Source organism: Petromyzon marinus, chromosome 34 (assembly GCF_048934315.1).
Source record: "Petromyzon marinus isolate PM22_M1 ecotype Great Lakes invasive population chromosome 34, UKy_Petmar_22M1.pri1.0, whole genome shotgun sequence".
NCBI lineage: Eukaryota > Metazoa > Chordata > Hyperoartia > Petromyzontiformes > Petromyzontidae > Petromyzon > Petromyzon marinus.
Genome location: NC_133700.1, coordinates 9,397,322 through 9,414,693, shown reverse-complemented (window position 1 = coordinate 9,414,693; position 17,372 = coordinate 9,397,322). Strand labels below are relative to the sequence as shown.

Genomic DNA, 17,372 nt, shown 5'->3' with positions numbered 1-17,372 from the left:
AACATGTTAAAACACCAAACAGAAACCTTTTACAAGGAATCATGTCTGCATTAACCACGCATACTTGTGGTGAACATGCAACAAAAAACATGCTCTTGTAGTATATTCCCATGATGTAGCTGCTCAACCCGAGCTATAAGTGTCCTAATAGTGGCATTATCTTTGTGCTGTTCGCCTTTTGGTGTCCTCTGGTCTAACGCCGTTTGAGACTAGGCTCTAAAGAAAGCTGTCTCTGGTGTAGACCAAGCAGTTTCAAAGACAATTCATCATAGACTATCAGAGGATGTTTTGTTTGCATGTTCACCACAAGTATGAAGTGTGGTTAATGCAGACATGATTCTTTGTAAAAGGTTTCTGTTTGGAGTTTTAACATCTTAACACCCGTTTTATTGCCAGAAAGGGTAAAAACAATTGTTATATTGCAATACTGTCCCATGATATCCACAATGTTATTCGCAAATTTATTCCACATACGCATACAAACATCACGGACATTAGGATACATTTTCGGCACAACCTCTGTTTTCCTTGAACAAAAATTTCGAATGATAGAAATCCTTTCCGCAACGCAGGTTAGCAATAAATTGCAGATATTTTCGAGAAATTGAGAGAATGGGGGTGCCACAGCTTCCGCAGACAACAGGAGTCGTGGGTACGCGAATCACAGACAAGAGCTACTGCACACGTGGTGCATGTGCAATGACATTGCTCAATGACATTGGCAGGGAACATAATGATATTTCCTTTATTTCTTTTCCGCCTTAATTAATGGTGATGCAGATTCACATCCTGGCCGCACACGCGCGCACGTGTTCCGAGCATGCACTCCGATTTAATGTATAAGCAAATTAATATTTAATGTGGACGGCTATTTGAGAGGTTAGCTCGGTCTATCAGCGCAGCCCTGGAGATGTGACCTTCCCTTAGTCCAAGGTAATTTTAACCTTCCTGTGCGCTTCATCATCCTAATTGATGTTACGTGGGGAGCTGGAGAGATTGCATGTTTTGCTCATTATTCTGATCAACCGTCTGTCTTTATCAAAAAGGTTCCGTGACATAGCTGGCTGCACCAGGCTACGTATTAAGGAGATGATCTACAGACATTTTAGGGCCAGCGACGTATGGATCAGTATATTCACCAGGGAGTATCAAGATAAACTATGAAACAATATATTTAACCAGGTAAGGCCCACTGAGCTATATAGCTCTTTTTCAGAAGCTACCTGGCCATCAAAAATGATAGCTCAACCGAAGTGGCCTATCACGTGGACATTTATAGCAGCCAATTACTCTAAGGGTATTTTGATTCTAGATGTGGAGGGAAAAACCAGAGGACCCGGAGAAAAATCCACACGACCACGGGGAGAGAGCACATGCAAACTCCAAATACACAGGCATAAACACTAACATTAAAAAAGGAAGCTCCTGGATTAAATGTTATAACAGTGGTTATCATCAAAGAAGCGGAGACAGTTGTTGCAACAAACGAACCCACGACCTCCTGTATACCAGACGAGGTTGTGAACATCTCGCCACCATGGCAATCATATTTTGAGCAGGGGGCGGGGGGGTTGAGAGGTAAAGCTATGGCTAAAACGTTGGAATTGTTTTTCATTACGAGAGGCAGGGACCCTTGGTGTCTCATGCCCGGTGCATTTGTATTTCCGTTGGCTTTTGCAATGCCACAATGCTGCCGAGCAAATGCGAAAATTCTTGACATGTTAGCGCTGGGTGGTTTGACGCCCTTAAATGCTTTGCTGGAATAGAGTTGCGTTTAATCACGAGCATGGAAATGTAAGCGATGTTGGATATTGTCAGAGAGGTGGCTGCGAGGTTGGGTTGTGCTTGTTGTTGCCTAGGGCCGTGACGCATTCGGGTGGTGCCGTGATGATCTGGTTGACGCTGTCTCTCGCTAGCAAAGTCCGGCCAGTATTGGGGTAATTTTTTTTTTCTCTCCAAGGACTACAAAAAAAAATTACTTGCACAATTCCCTTCTAAGTTTCGTAGAATACGACCGAAAAAAAAGTCATATTTTATCTGTAATGTAGCCCGGAGAGGTAAACAAATCTTACATCTCCTCGGTGGTCCTTTGGACATAATGGCTCTCGTATCAATATCGCAGCTGTCAACTCGCGTGGTGTGAATGTGGCTAACACAATGCAGGAGGTGCGTTCCGTCCACGCCATTCAACGTCGCCTATCGTCATCATAGCCATTATCTCTTTATTTAGCACCTTGTCTCTGGTGGCAGGTGTCAATTCGCATCAGAATAGACAAAAAACGAAGCGGTGACCTCCTTGCCATCGAACGCCGGAGCAGGAGGTTCAAGGTCAAGGAAAGAAAAATAAGGATTTAGCGTGTGAGTGGGAGTGGCAATCGAGGAATGAGTTGCACCCAAGAGGAAACATGCCACAGAGATGGAATGATGAAATGCGTTCACGTGAAGAAGCTTCGATGGATTGTTGGATCTCGAGACAGGTTTGAAGAGGCCTTCATCAAGCAGTGGATAGATCATGGCTGATGATAATGATGATGACTAGGATGATGAAAATGATGCAGTAAAAAAAATGCAACACAGTGCTGAGGTCGTAGTTTCCCTTCATTGCAATAGCATAGTAATGACAATACATACGTCGCTTAAATCAACCCCTCAATAAAAAGTATAATAGGAGCTTTAATCCCGCTCGGGAGATGGCAGTACAAACAATGGATCATTTAATCTATCAAGACGTGCGGTGCTCTGAGTTGTCGCTACTGCTCTCATATGGTGTGGGTGTTCTCCGTGCACTCCCATCACCTCCCACGTGAAGCCGACACGGCCGTTCATGGAATTGGCCAAACAGCGCCACGGTGCAGGACCCGCCTGGAAAAGAAAAAAAACAAGTTTCGAGACTCCCGTGCAAAAAAGGCTTCGGTGGGATTAAAAAAAAAGGAAAATGACATCGTGATTTTCGTTGTTATTAGTTCATGAAAGTCGATGGAAGCTCTGCTAAGTCGCAGCCAATGTGCGCGCGCGTGGTTTGGCAGATTTCTTTCCTCCTTGCGGCGTAGATCCTCTCTCTTTTTTTTCTGTCGCTTTCCCAAAGGGCCGCTGGCTTGCCGCACTAAAAGCCTCCACCGCCTCCGAATAAGTTGGTGCAGATCACCGGCCGGGGTTGGCTGCAGGAGCTGAATTCTTGGCTCGGCTTTTCATTGCCTACCGACCAACAATTTCGACGTACGATGGTGATGTCGCCTAATTTACCTCGCGAGCAGAGAACAGCGGTCGGGCCCACGTCCATTGAGTTGCCGGTCCAAGGGAATGTTCAGCTCCCCGTTAGGCGTCGGATTGCAAGACGACAGTGGTAACGAACCGCCGCCGCTGAATTCCATTTGGGAGCGTGCGTTGGAAATGCTCGAACGCGATCACGCGGCTTGCGCGTAACGCGTGCGCACTCGCGAATGCAGCCCATTTCAAGCTTGGCGTGACCGCCACCAAAAGGCACGGTTGCAGCGATAAAAGCCAGCTTTGATGAAAGAGCGAATGAGTGCGTGCAGAGGGTTTGGAACATTAAATGTCAGCGATATACGTGGCGAAGGAAGAGGCGTGTGTTTTTGCTTAGGGCTCCCTTCGGGTTGCCTGAGGTAATAAAGGAACTGGGAAATATCATGGGAGTAAAAGATATCTCACAGTACTGGAGGAAGGAGAACTTCGTGTAACTTCGTTGCCTTGAGTGGTGTATTATTAAACACTGGGACTTTATATGTCCTTGGAAGAATGATAAATTTCCCAAGACAACGGCCCCAAAAGAGGACGATTCGAGGAAAGATCGAGCAGTTGGCAACACTAACTCTGTTAAATCACAAACGAAGGGAATATTTTCTTTACCAAGGGCTCATTAAGAGTTTAAACTACATTTGGTGGGCCTAAAATTAATCGAGTGTACAGATAGACTACGTTCTCAGAACGATTTTAAATATATCAGGTGCTTCAGCGTCCTAAATCTGTAAACACAGCATTGCCAGGTCAAACATATTCCCCCCCATAAGACCCGATTAGTGCAGTCACGATATATTGAATCATTATTTAAGAATAGGTTTCATCCTTTCTGCCAATAAAACAGGCACCAAAGAAAGCCGTCTCTGGTGTGGACCAATCCGTTTCAAAGACAAAGCATCATAGACTACCAGAGCATGTTTTTTTTTTTGCATGTTCACCACAAGTATGAAGTGTGGTTAATGCGGACAGGATTCCTTGCAAAAGGTTTATGTTTGGCGTTTTAACATCTTAACGCCTGTTTTATTGCCAGAAATGGTCAAACCTATTCTTATATTTTGATACTGGCAAGGGAGGTCCCGTGATGTAGCTGCTCAAGCCCGTCATATAAATGTCCTGGAAGTGGCATTGTCTTTGTGCTGTTCACCTTTTGGCGTCCTCTGATCTAACACTGTTTGAGACTAGGCTCTAAAGCAAGCTGTCTCTGGTGTGGACCATTTAGTTTCAAAGACAATGCATATATGATCGGATTATCTTCTTTGTTTGCACATTAACCAAAATGACGTTTGGTTAATGCAGACAGGATTCCTTGAAAAAGGTTTCTGTTTGGTGTTTTAACATCTTAACGCCTCTTTTAATGCCAGAAAGGGTAAAACCTATAATTATATTTTGATATTGGCAAGGGAGGTCCCATGATAACTCATTATTGTTTGCAGGCTACTTTAAAATTATAGGACTCGTGTGGCTTTCAGGCCATATGTAGGATTGCTACCTGTCCTGGTTTCCTCCGGATCCCACCCTGTTGTTGAGGTAGCCATCCTGGGAAAGCTGGAAGTCTTCTTGGGGCATCGTCCCGGGCCAGTCACTGTGCTGCCAAGATCCATTCCGCCGCTCGCGTCTGTAACTACCCCGTCAAATCGACGGATTTAAAGAAAGAAAATTGTAACGAATGCGCTCCGCACGCGATCCTGTTGGAGAGGATGGATTCTGGTCGGACCAAAAACCCCACACACACGCGAAGTAAATCAGAGGGCCTGTACGTTTGAATTAAAGACGTGCATGACACAGTTGTGACTCAACCCGCGTTGCTGAGCCTCCTGCGTGTGCTCCTGCGTGAACACTGCACACACACACACACGAACACTGCAGACACACACGAACACTACCACACTCACACGAACACTGCACACACACGCGAACACTACAGACAATACACACACACGCGAACACTGCACATACACACACACGCGAACTGCACACACACACGAACACTGCATCTACACGAACACTGCAACAACAACAACCGCCATTCGCCACTATGTGGCGGTAACGGCACCACGACGCTTGTGCCAGGCTATGTGCACATTGACACCACGTGAAGTGTCGAACGCCCGCTGGCAGGAGGTCACGGGGCAGACCCTGGTGCCACGGGTCGACTGACTGAGACGACTGGCTGATGCACTACCTGTGCCCCCTACTGTGCTTTAGCCACCCGGTGCTCCGCCCTTCGTTGTTGTTGGAGGGCAACTGCCTCCAACTGCTCAGTAGCAGCGTCCTTCACGAGCCTCATCCACAGAGGCCGATCTTGACACCGCTGGTACCAGTTATCGACAAGTCCAATCAGCTCCACATCCTCCTGTACCACGTCACTCCATATCTTTTCGAGCCCGTGCCGCGCCCGTTTAGCCCCCTTGATCCGGCCCAACAAAAGCTGTTTCGGCATGCAGTGACTGGGCATGCGGGCTACATGACCCAGCCAATGCAGCCTTGCCTGCCGGAGGAGCTCACCGATGGGACTTTGTCTAGATCTTTCAAAGATATGTGAGCTCTTCACACAATGCAGCCTGGTTAAACCCAAGATGGATCGTAGGCAGACCAGCCTAAATGTTTCTAACCAGCGAAGATGTTCCATTAGGGGGTCCACGTATTTGCAAGAAAGAGATAAGGGAGGGAATGACTGTGGCTGAGAAGACCTAAAGCTTCGTGCGGAGCGACAGGCCAGGTATCTTCCACACAGCGTTACGCAACCTATGAAAAGAAAATGCCACTCGATTGAATCGGAGTGAGACCTATGTTGTCAAACCGGAACCGGTCATGAGCTCACTGCTCAGGTATGGAAAACTCTCCACTCTCTCCACAACTGCCCTATCACCAATTGGGAGTTGTGGGGGTGCAGTGTCCGATGGTACAAAATACCCAGGCAGGTGCCTAGTTTTGGTGAGGCTGATGGTAAGGCCCCACCTCTTAGTGGCAAGCTACATGTTTAGCAGCAGCGCCTCCAACTCCTCCTCTGAGCAATTACCAGATCATCGGCATACATAACATGGTTGAGCAAAAGGGAGCCATCCCTTGACTACACCCGGGCATCGATCAGCCTCCCATTGTATCTGAACCAGATGGGAATTCCTCCAGTGCAGATATTAAAGGCTTCACAAACTACGTGGTCGAAATAGATGTGAAATAATGTGGGAGCCAGAGGACATCCCTGTCGCATCCCAAGGTGAACAGGGAATGGCTCCGACTCCTGGCCACGTAGTTTTACCCGAGCCCACTCACCATCATGAAGGTCCTTAATGATCGTGAGCAGGTCAGGGGCTCCAAAAACACGAAGAACAACCCAGAGCCCAGGCCTACTGATGGTATCATAGGCCTTGACCAGGTCAATAAGGCAGAAATATATGTTTTGTTGGAATTCGCTCCACCTCTGCTGTAGCAGACAGACATAAAATATGGCATCTGTGCAGGACCACCCTTTCCTGAAACCGCATTGGGATTTTTCCCGGCACACTGAGGAGTGAGATGCCCCTGTAGTTGTTACAGTCTGTGCGACCCCCTTACTTAAAGAGGGGGACTACCAGGCCATCCTTCCAATCCTGCGGAACCCGTCCAGTGGTCCAGACTGTTGTTATGATGTCATGTAGGGCAGTCTGTGCACAAACGCCACCCTCCCTCAGCATTTCGCTTGGGAGATCATCTCTGCCCGGTGCCTTTCCTGGTCTCAGACTCTGGATTGCCTTCAGTACTTCCTCAACAGATGGCACCTCAGCCATCCACTCACAGGCGTGACTTCTTCTTCCATTAGTTGAGGCACCGCAGCCTCAGCAGGGTCATCTCCACTTTGTCCCACGATGTTTTCCAGGCTGAGGAATTTCCCCTCCCCCGGACCTCACATAAATGCTCAGCAAATCTGCAAACCTGTTCCTTGGGGTCGGAGAATGGATCACCATTCTTTCCCCTAATTATTCTAATAGGTGTGGCGCTGCAGGTTACTTTTTTGATGGAGTTAAATAGAGATTTGTGATCGCGGGCCATTGAGGCAGACTCCATCTCCTCAGCAACCCGCAACCACCACCCATCCTTGCAGCGCCTCACAGCTCTCCGAACCTCCGAGCGAAGGCTGCGGTAAGCCTCCTCATTTTCTGACGTGGGATGCTGTAGACGATGAGAGTGGGCCTGTCGCTTTTTCTCAGCCAGCCTGAACACCTCCTCTGTCAGCCAGGGTCTCTGGTGAGGTCTGGACCATGTACCCAAAGCAGCCATTGCAGCTGCATGAGCCACAGTCCTAAACCTCGCCCATTTCCCCTCGACATCAGGAGGAGTGGGGGACGATGCCAACCCGAGCTGCAAGCGATGATGAAATTCTCGCTTGCAACTTTCATCAGCTAGCTGAGACCAGGCCACTTTAGGTTGGAATGGGGTCCTGGGTGTACACCCACCACCGGAGTGGAAGAATGGCTGGCGCGTCTTACAGATGACAAGTCGATGGTCAGTGCACACACACGCGCGCGAACACTGCACACACGCGAAAATTTCACAAAGACCCACACACACACACACGTGCGGTGCTTCACACACGCAGGTACCAGTCAGGTGACGGGGCTCTTCCCCATCCCCCCATCCAGAATCACTGAGTCGTTGCACGGTTCATTATTTTTCCCTCTACAGCAAGACAGGCGGCAGGCACGGCTTTCCCACGGGCTACTGCAGGTGTCTCGCTGTGCTGCGCACAGCACACAAGGACCTCAACGCACCTGCGCAAAACCTATGCTAAGTGATAACTGTTTTTTACTTTAATATATTTTGTTTCGTTACATACAAGAGGGGGTCGAAGCAGTGGCGTTGTGGTTAACACACTGCGCTACAAACCCAATTTCCCGAGCTAAAATTGCCAGCCACGGCTAACATTAGTTGCGAATAATAATAATAATGTCTGAATCGTTCAAGCAACCTGCATTCACCAGTGTGGCGAAGTATGGTCAAACAATACCCATGACTGGCACAGTGTGGGAAAGCTATCATCCAGCACTAATTAGGCTACTGCAAATAATAATACTGTTATTCTAAAGTGAAAAGCAATGGAATCTGCGTGTATACATATATAAATACGAATGCCTACAAACTGCCACGTTAGCTCTGGAACAAACAGCAACACCCCCTCACCCCGCCATTCCCCAGAGATTTGACGAATCGTCTGAATTTTGTCTGCGACTTGCGGTTTGTGATTGAATTTAAGAGTTGTGTTTGGTTTCGTGCGTTTGTTTCGGGACATATCTTGCAATAGCCACCGTCGAGACGCCTACCCAACACGGGAACCCTTTGCCATTTTGCCGCTGACGTGGCGTCACCAGTAAATAGGGCGGCATAGAGGAGAGTGATGAAGACCAAGTGGCAGGAGTAAGGAAGCCATCGCACGGTGCGGTTGGTTTCAACAGCATTAGCCGTGATGACCTCTTGACCTCGGCATGACCGATGGGTTAATGAAATAAGCTTAGCGTTGGGGGTCATGCTTAAAATCCAGAAACGATTCTCGTTTCTCTTCCACTACCTCCGTTGTATTGTTTCTAATTTTCGTCTGTCTCAGTTTGTCGTTTTTTTCGTCGCATCCCATAAACCGAAATTTAACATTATCAAGGAATCCGCATGCTCCACAAGTAACGAATACTCACATGGAATTCGGAGCACGAAATTTGACGGTGTTGAATGAACGTCTATCTTGAAATATATGCATCGCTGTACACATAACATGTGCATTGTTTTCATGATGAACGTTTATCAATAATATACGTTGTGAGTCAAATAAAGACACTCACACTGATATCGATTAATTAAAGAGGTGAGAGCCCGTTGAGATTAATTATCTATTTTAGCCCTTGCCTGGAATTCGTGGGTAATTGTAGTAGCAAAGGGTCAAATTATTCACTTCAAGGCTCGTGGGCAGTTCGTGTAGAACATCTCGTGTAGAACATCTCGTGTAAGACATCTCGTGTAAGACATCTCGTATAGAACATCTCGTGTAGGACATCTCGTGTAGAACATCTCGTATAGAACATCTCGTGTAAGACATCTCGTGTAGAACATCTCGTGTAAGACATCTCGTGTAAGACATCTCGTATAGAACATCTCGTGAAGGACATCTCATATAGAACATCTCGTGTAGAACATCTCACGTGGAACATCTCACGTAGAAAATCTCTTGTAGGATATCTCATGTAGAACATCTCGTGTAGAACATCTCGTGTAGGACATCTCATGTAGAACATCTCGTGTAGAACATCTCGTGTAAGACATCTCGTGTAGGATATCTCATGTAGAACATCTCGTGTAGAACATCTCCTGTAGAACATCTCGTGTAGAACATCTCGTGTAGGAAATCTCCTGTAGAACATCTCGTGTAAGACATCTCGTGTAGAACATCTCGTGTAGGACATCTCGTGTAGAACATCTCGTGTAGAACATCTCGTGTAGAACATCTCGTGTATAACATCTCGTGTAGAACATCTCATGTAGAACATCTCGTGTAGGACATTTCACGTAGAACATCTCGTGTAGGACATCTCGTGTAGAACATCTCGTGTAGAACATCTCGTGTAAGACATCTCGTGTAGAACATCTCGCGTAGAACATCTTGTGTAGGACATCTCGTGTAGGACATCTCGTGTAGAACATCTCACGTAGAACATCTCGTGTAGGACATTTCACGTAGAACATCTCGTGTAGAACATCTCGTGTAGGACATCTCACGTAGAACATCTCGTGTAGGGCATCTCGTGTAGAACATCTCGTGTAGAAAATCTCGTATAGGACATTTCACGTAGAGCATCTTGCATAGAACATCTAGTGTAGGACATCTTGTGTAGAACATCTCGTGTAGGACATCTCGTGTATAACATCTCACGTAGAACATCTCGTGTAGAACATCTCGTGTAAGACATTTCACGTAGAACATCTCGTGTAGGGCATCTCGTGTAGAACATCTCGTGTAGGACATCTCGTGTAGAACATCTCGCGTAGAACATCTCGTGTAGAACATCTCGTGTAGAACATCTCGTGTAGAACATCTCGTGTAGAACATCTCGTATAAGACATCTCGTGTAGAACATCTCGTGTAGAACATCTCGTGTAGAACATCTCGTGTAGGACATCTCGTGAAGAACATCTCGTGTATAATATCTCACGTAGAACATCTCGTGTAGGACATCTCGTGTAGGACATCTCGTGTAGAACATCTCCTGTAGAACATCTCGTGTAAGACATCTCGTGTAGGATATCTCATGTAGAACATCTCGTGTAGAACATCTCCTGTAGAACATCTCGTGTAGAAGATCTCGTGTAGGACATCTCCTGTAGAACATCTCGTGTAAGACATCTCGTGTAGAACATCTCGTGTAGGACATCTCGTGTAGAACATCTCGTGTAGAACATCTCGTGTAGAACATCTCGTGTATAACATCTCGTGTAGAACATCTCATGTAGAACATCTCGTGTAGGACATTTCACGTAGAACATCTCGTGTAGGACATCTCGTGTAGAACATCTCGTGTAGAACATCTCGTGTAAGACATCTCGTGTAGAACATCTCGCGTAGAACATCTTGTGTAGGACATCTCGTGTAGGACATCTCGTGTAGAACATCTCACGTAGAACATCTCGTGTAGGACATCTCACGTAGAACATCTCGTGTAGGGCATCTCGTGTAGAACATCTCGTGTAGAAAATCTCGTATAGGACATTTCACGTAGAGCATCTTGCATAGAACATCTAGTGTAGGACATCTTGTGTAGAACATCTCGTGTAGGACATCTCGTGTATAACATCTCACGTAGAACATCTCGGGTAGAACATCTCGTGTAAGACATTTCACGTAGAACATCTCGTGTAGGGCATCTCGTGTAGAACATCTCGTGTAGAACATCTCGCGTAGAACATCTCGTGTAGAACATCTCGTGTAGAACATCTCGTGTAGAACATCTCGTGTAGAACATCTCGTATAAGACATCTCGTGTAGGATATCTCATGTAGAACATCTCGTGTAGGGCATCTCGTGTAGAACATCTCGTGTAGAAAATCTCGTATAGGACATTTCACGTAGAGCATCTTGCATAGAACATCTCGTGTAGGACATCTTGTGTAGAACATCTCGTGTAGGACATCTCGTGTATAACATCTCACGTAGAACATCTTGTGTAGAACATCTCGTGTAAGACATTTCACGTAGAACATCTCGTGTAGGGCATCTCGTGTAGAACATCTCGTGTAGGACATCTCGTGTAGAACATCTCGCGTAGAACATCTCGTGTAGAACATCTCGTGTAGAACATCTCGTGTAGGACATCTCGTGTAGAACATCTCGTGTAGAACATCTCGTGTAGAACATCTCGTGTAGGACATCTCGTGAAGAACATCTCGTGTATAATATCTCACGTAGAACATCTCGTGTAGGACATCTCGTGTAGGACATCTCGTGTAGAACATCTCCTGTAGAACATCTCGTGTAAGACATCTCGTGTAGGATATCTCATGTAGAACATCTCGTGTAGAACATCTCCTGTAGAACATCTCGTGTAGAACATCTCGTGTAGGACATCTCCTGTAGAACATCTCGTGTAAGACATCTCGTGTAGAACATCTCGTGTAGGACATCTCGTGTAGAACATCTCGTGTAGAACATCTCGTGTAGAACATCTCGTGTATAACATCTCGTGTAGAACATCTCATGTAGAACATCTCGTGTAGGACATTTCACGTAGAACATCTCGTGTAGGACATCTCGTGTAGAACATCTCGTGTAGAACATCTCGTGTAAGACATCTCGTGTAGAACATCTCGCGTAGAACATCTTGTGTAGGACATCTCGTGTAGGACATCTCGTGTAGAACATCTCACGTAGAACATCTCGTGTAGGACATCTCACGTAGAACATCTCGTGTAGGGCATCTCGTGTAGAACATCTCGTGTAGAAAATCTCGTATAGGACATTTCACGTAGAGCATCTTGCATAGAACATCTAGTGTAGGACATCTTGTGTAGAACATCTCGTGTAGGACATCTCGTGTATAACATCTCACGTAGAACATCTCGTGTAGAACATCTCGTGTAAGACATTTCACGTAGAACATCTCGTGTAGGGCATCTCGTGTAGAACATCTCGTGTAGAACATCTCGCGTAGAACATCTCGTGTAGAACATCTCGTGTAGAACATCTCGTGTAGAACATCTCGTATAAGACATCTCGTGTAGGATATCTCATGTAGAACATCTCGTGTAGGGCATCTCGTGTAGAACATCTCGTGTAGAAAATCTCGTATAGGACATTTCACGTAGAGCATCTTGCATAGAACATCTCGTGTAGGACATCTTGTGTAGAACATCTCGTGTAGGACATCTCGTGTATAACATCTCACGTAGAACATCTTGTGTAGAACATCTCGTGTAAGACATTTCACGTAGAACATCTCGTGTAGGGCATCTCGTGTAGAACATCTCGTGTAGGACATCTCGTGTAGAACATCTCGCGTAGAACATCTCGTGTAGAACATCTCGTGTAGAACATCTCGTGTAGGACATCTCGTGTAGAACATCTCGTGTAGAACATCTCGTATAAGACATCTCGTGTAGGACATCTCGCGTAGGACATTTCACGTAGAACATCTCGCGTAGAACATCTCGTGTATGACATCTCGTGCATCCACAAGCAAGGTTAAGTGAAACGCCCATGAAGGACTGCACACTGAGAAATACATTGATAACCAAACGTGAATTTGTCCAAGGCACATCAACAACGGCCACAAAAAGAGTGGCTCACTCACCGGAATATTTATCCCCGGGAGAGTTAAACGCATTATTAGATCTTATTTACCGCCGCCACCCCCCCCCCCCCCTCCCCATAAATTCTTGTTGTTGCTTTATTATTATTGTGAGCACATTCCCCACGGGCGGCACCGCTGCTCTGTAATTGCCAAAATATGAGAAGCACGCTTCTGACGCGGGAGCAGTCGCCGGGGCTCTCGCTTCTGAATTCATGCGACGGGGGCGTCGCAAAAAGCTTCTCATTAATGGAAGCCCTCCGAGAAACCCTGTAAATAATTAAATGCGCTCGTTAAGAAACAATGTAATTGACGGAAGATATGCCTCTGTGACCCGCGGCTTTTTTCGACAGCCCCTGCGGGGCGAAGGCTGTCCCGGCGAATGGCCGCATTAAACTGACGGCTTACTGCGCGGGGGGTGACTTCGCCTAGCAATCGGACGCGCACTGATGCGCCCTCGAGGGTCCAGCGGCTAACGTGATCTATGGTAGATTTTTCCAAGATTAAAGTTTGTAATTTTTCTTTTGTTTTAAGCCGTGCTTGAACTAAATATTGAAGTTTTAAATCAACGCGTGCTGCCTGCTATGACGCACGGAAGCAGAAACGACGACATTAGCGATGGTGAAAAATAAGTCGAAGAGTGTGTCATGCTCACAGACGTGTTGGGCAGTGCCCGTCTCGAAAACTTGCTGACTGAAAAGGAATTTTTCAAACATCCCCATTCAGGATCCTCCTGAAAAGAGACTCGAAACTCAGTGAGTCTTTGCTCAATGAATTCATGAGTGACACCTCTTATACACCCATTGGCAAATCTAAGACTGGTTCCGGTGGCGGGAAGCGGTCACAGCGCAGCCACTGCTGTCCCCGCTGTTCCACCAGATGGTGCTGATTTTACTGATCTCACAAGTGAATGTTAACGACGATGACGACGACGATAGTCATGGTATTCAATTAACACATGGCTAGCATTTCTCGCCACCTCCGATTAGCACGGTCGGCTACGTACGGTGCGAAAGGAAGTTCAACGTACATTCATGTAAAATCAGCATCTCGTGTTTGAGGTCCATGATTGCGCATTCAAATGAACGGTACATCGGGGCTCCATCGTCTTTTGGGGCGTGCACGTTGCTTTAACGTCTAGCAATCCAGCAGCAGCAGTTGTTTCAAAAGGCCAGACTCTGCCGATGATAACCAATAGACTCGAAGCCGGTCCAGCATTTGACTGCTTAAAAAACAAATATTGCTGGTCCATTAGGCACATTGTGCTGATAGGAGATGGAACAAAGGTTATTTTAGATGAATAATTTAACTTATTGACTCTTCTTATTTTCGATACAGACCTTACTTCTATTCATTATCCATTTGTAACCAGATACACTAGCGGAACAAATAGATGTATGGCTAGCATGGAAGAGTAGGCCAAGTATTCTCGAAAGGGGCTCTGTAGCGCTCCCTCTGGTGTGAGAAAGTAATTGCAGGGCAACATTTTTACTTCTAGATTTAAAGCTTTCGTGACTGCAAGGATCCATACTCTTTGGTTCTATTCGGTAAAGTCACGTGACTTTACCGAATACAACATTTTTACCTTTGTAAGAGCTAATTGAAGCCAGTAGTTTGTTCCGCAAGGGAGGCCTGCATTTAAATAAATATAACAAAAACCAGCAAATTGAATGTCTCTACATTTGGTGAAGAGGTAGGAATTCCAACGGGTAGGACACTTCCACGGTTGGCTACGTACGGTGCGAAAGAAGTTCTACGTACATACGTACATGCTAAATGGGTTCAAGATAAAGAGACAAACAAAGGACACATTTACATAACAAAGCACAAACCTCGCACGCTCCAACGCCTCAATGCCCTCTGGGTGAGATAAGGACTGGATTGACTAATTATTTCCTCCAGCTTTCTCTTTGTAACATAGCCAAACCTCGCTAATCTTGGCGCTGCCCGCTGACGTCCTCTCGACGCTTCGTCGTGGCTGCCACCTTGCGCGCAGAGACACGACGTCATTCCCGAGCGGCTTTCATCTGTTTCGCTTCGGGAGGGTTTAATTTTTTACCTCTCCCCCTCTCTCAAAGAGGTCGCATTGCACGAGGACAATGCCCTCGAGGCATTTCTTCTAGAAAACGTTGGATGATAAACAAAGCAAAAAAAGCCACGTGTTGTCATAAATATGTATCTATTTTTTAATATTTAAATGAAATCATGAATATGTTCCGAACGTTCGATGAAAAAAAAAAACGTTATTATAAATGCGTCCGTTTATTTTACTTTACATTTCATAAATTAATAAATACAATGTTAAATATGTTCCGAATGAACAAATATGTATAAATAAAACAATGAGATGTTGCACAAAGAAGCGGTGATGGTGGTACATCTGTGCTCGCACACACGCCACTACTGGCAGAGACGACCTCCACTAATGCGAGCCACAGAGAACGCCTATGGAGAGGGTATTTTGGCCTACTCTTCCACGCTAACTAGTCGTCTTGGGAAGAAGTTGCAGTGCCCGAGCTTGACCCCCACCACACCAAACCTCCCTATCAACTAACTTGGGCTACAATTCAAGCATATTTTACGAAAAATATCATGGGAGGCATTGCTGAACAGCCAGCTATAGACTCAACCACGCTAATGGCTGCGACGCAATGGTACAATTTAGGGTTGCCTTTATGAACTTCATGTTTTAAGAGAACCCACATCCTAGCTTCACGCGAGACTAACTTTTACAATCTGCTTTTTAATAAGAATTATTTGTATCATTTCCCCACAGATGGTCACACAATGAATTGAATACCGTTCTTCCCCCTCGTGTGGGTGGGTTATTTCTTGGCAATCCAGTTTTCTCCACGCATGTAAAAGTAATCGCCGAGGAGTTGACGAGACATCTTTAGCAGGACCCTCTTGATTAAGAGTTTTGAGACTCAGCGGAATAAGTCAGTCAGATGTTCTCCCTCTTCCAACAGGAAATGGGCCATGCTCTTTGGTTCTTTCGGTAAAGTCACGTAGGTATAAAATAACATAAATTAAATCACGACGTTTCGGGCGCAACACACAAGCGTCCGTCGTCAGGTGGAACAACCACAGCGAGAAACAATTGCTGAAGTGGTCAAAAGGACTGCTGTAACAAGAGGCTATATAGATTGAGGAAATGGTTCACTGCACTTGTTTAAAATACAAAATGCTGGGTCCTGCCGAATCGTTTTTTTTTTTTATCAAATCATAATAATGCTCATGGAGCCAATCTACAATACAAACATAGCAGTGGTTTACCAAAAGTCACATGCTGTATCTATACGTGGACCTGCTATTGATTTTGGGAACATTTATGACAAAATAGTGGTCATGCTCACACACAACAACAACAATAATAATGCCATTCCAAAAAAAACTATATATTTTTCCAGGAACTGTTATAGTTTTGCCAAATACATCGATTTTAATCTCTTTCGTGAGTGTTTCATGGGTGTGTGGTGTGCATGAGAGAGAGAGAGAGGGTAGGGAACAGAGAAGTTTGTAGAGAAGATATCTTTTAAGTCACTCTTTAACAACACCATTCAAGTTAGTCCCAATCTTAGCAACAGAGCATCTGAGCTATACGCGCGGAGACGAGGATGAAGGCTGCACCACCACGGATATGGGTTTCATTGTTAAACCTTAGACTAGTCTTAAATATCTGAGCCCAGAATGGCAATGACCTGGCCAACCCCCCCCCTTTCCCCTAAAGAAAATCCCCCACCCCCCGCCTGCTCTGATGAGTCCGTTGTGCCTGATACCGTCGAAGCCCCTGGTAAAACCGTCCAGGACGTCAGGATGTTGCAATGTATGATGTGAAGAATGGATGTGGAATACATTTTTTTTATTTAAAATATAACACCATTGAAGGTATGACCTCTATAGACCGCATTTCACAATAATCACGATGTACACACATCTACTCTGTAGCACCCACGGATTAAATAGATATGTTATCTTCTCTACAGGCGAAAGATATGTTGTTACATTACACTTTATTCTGCCCATAGAGACCAGGTTTACACTTTACATTTGGTCTTGACATATTCGATAATTATACACACGCCGAGAAACAGAGGTGTTCCTCGCAAAATATATTGCAGTCCGACGGGCTTCTCGCCTACGACAATAAACTGTAATGGCATTCCCTCAATTCATAACTCTGCATTACGTTTCGCGATGTGCTAGGGAACAACTCTGCCGCCTTTCGCGGCGGCGTGCTCTCAGATAACCTGGAGATGACAGGGTTGACCGGTTGCTCTTTTTTTTGGCAATATCCTCACACCTTAGACATTT

The 17,372-nt window shown here is 45.7% G+C and overlaps 1 long non-coding RNA gene across 1 annotated transcript; it reads right to left on the bottom strand.

Annotated features, from left to right (window-relative positions):
- Window positions 1-2,655: 2,655 nt before the first annotated feature.
- LOC142929775 (uncharacterized) lies at window positions 2,656-9,521 on the bottom strand. Its single transcript, XR_012945930.1, has 2 exons — window positions 4,748-9,521; window positions 2,656-2,862 (listed from the first exon to the last, which is right to left on the bottom strand). It is a non-coding gene; the product is annotated as an uncharacterized LOC142929775 (long non-coding RNA).
- Window positions 9,522-17,372: the final 7,851 nt, after the last annotated feature.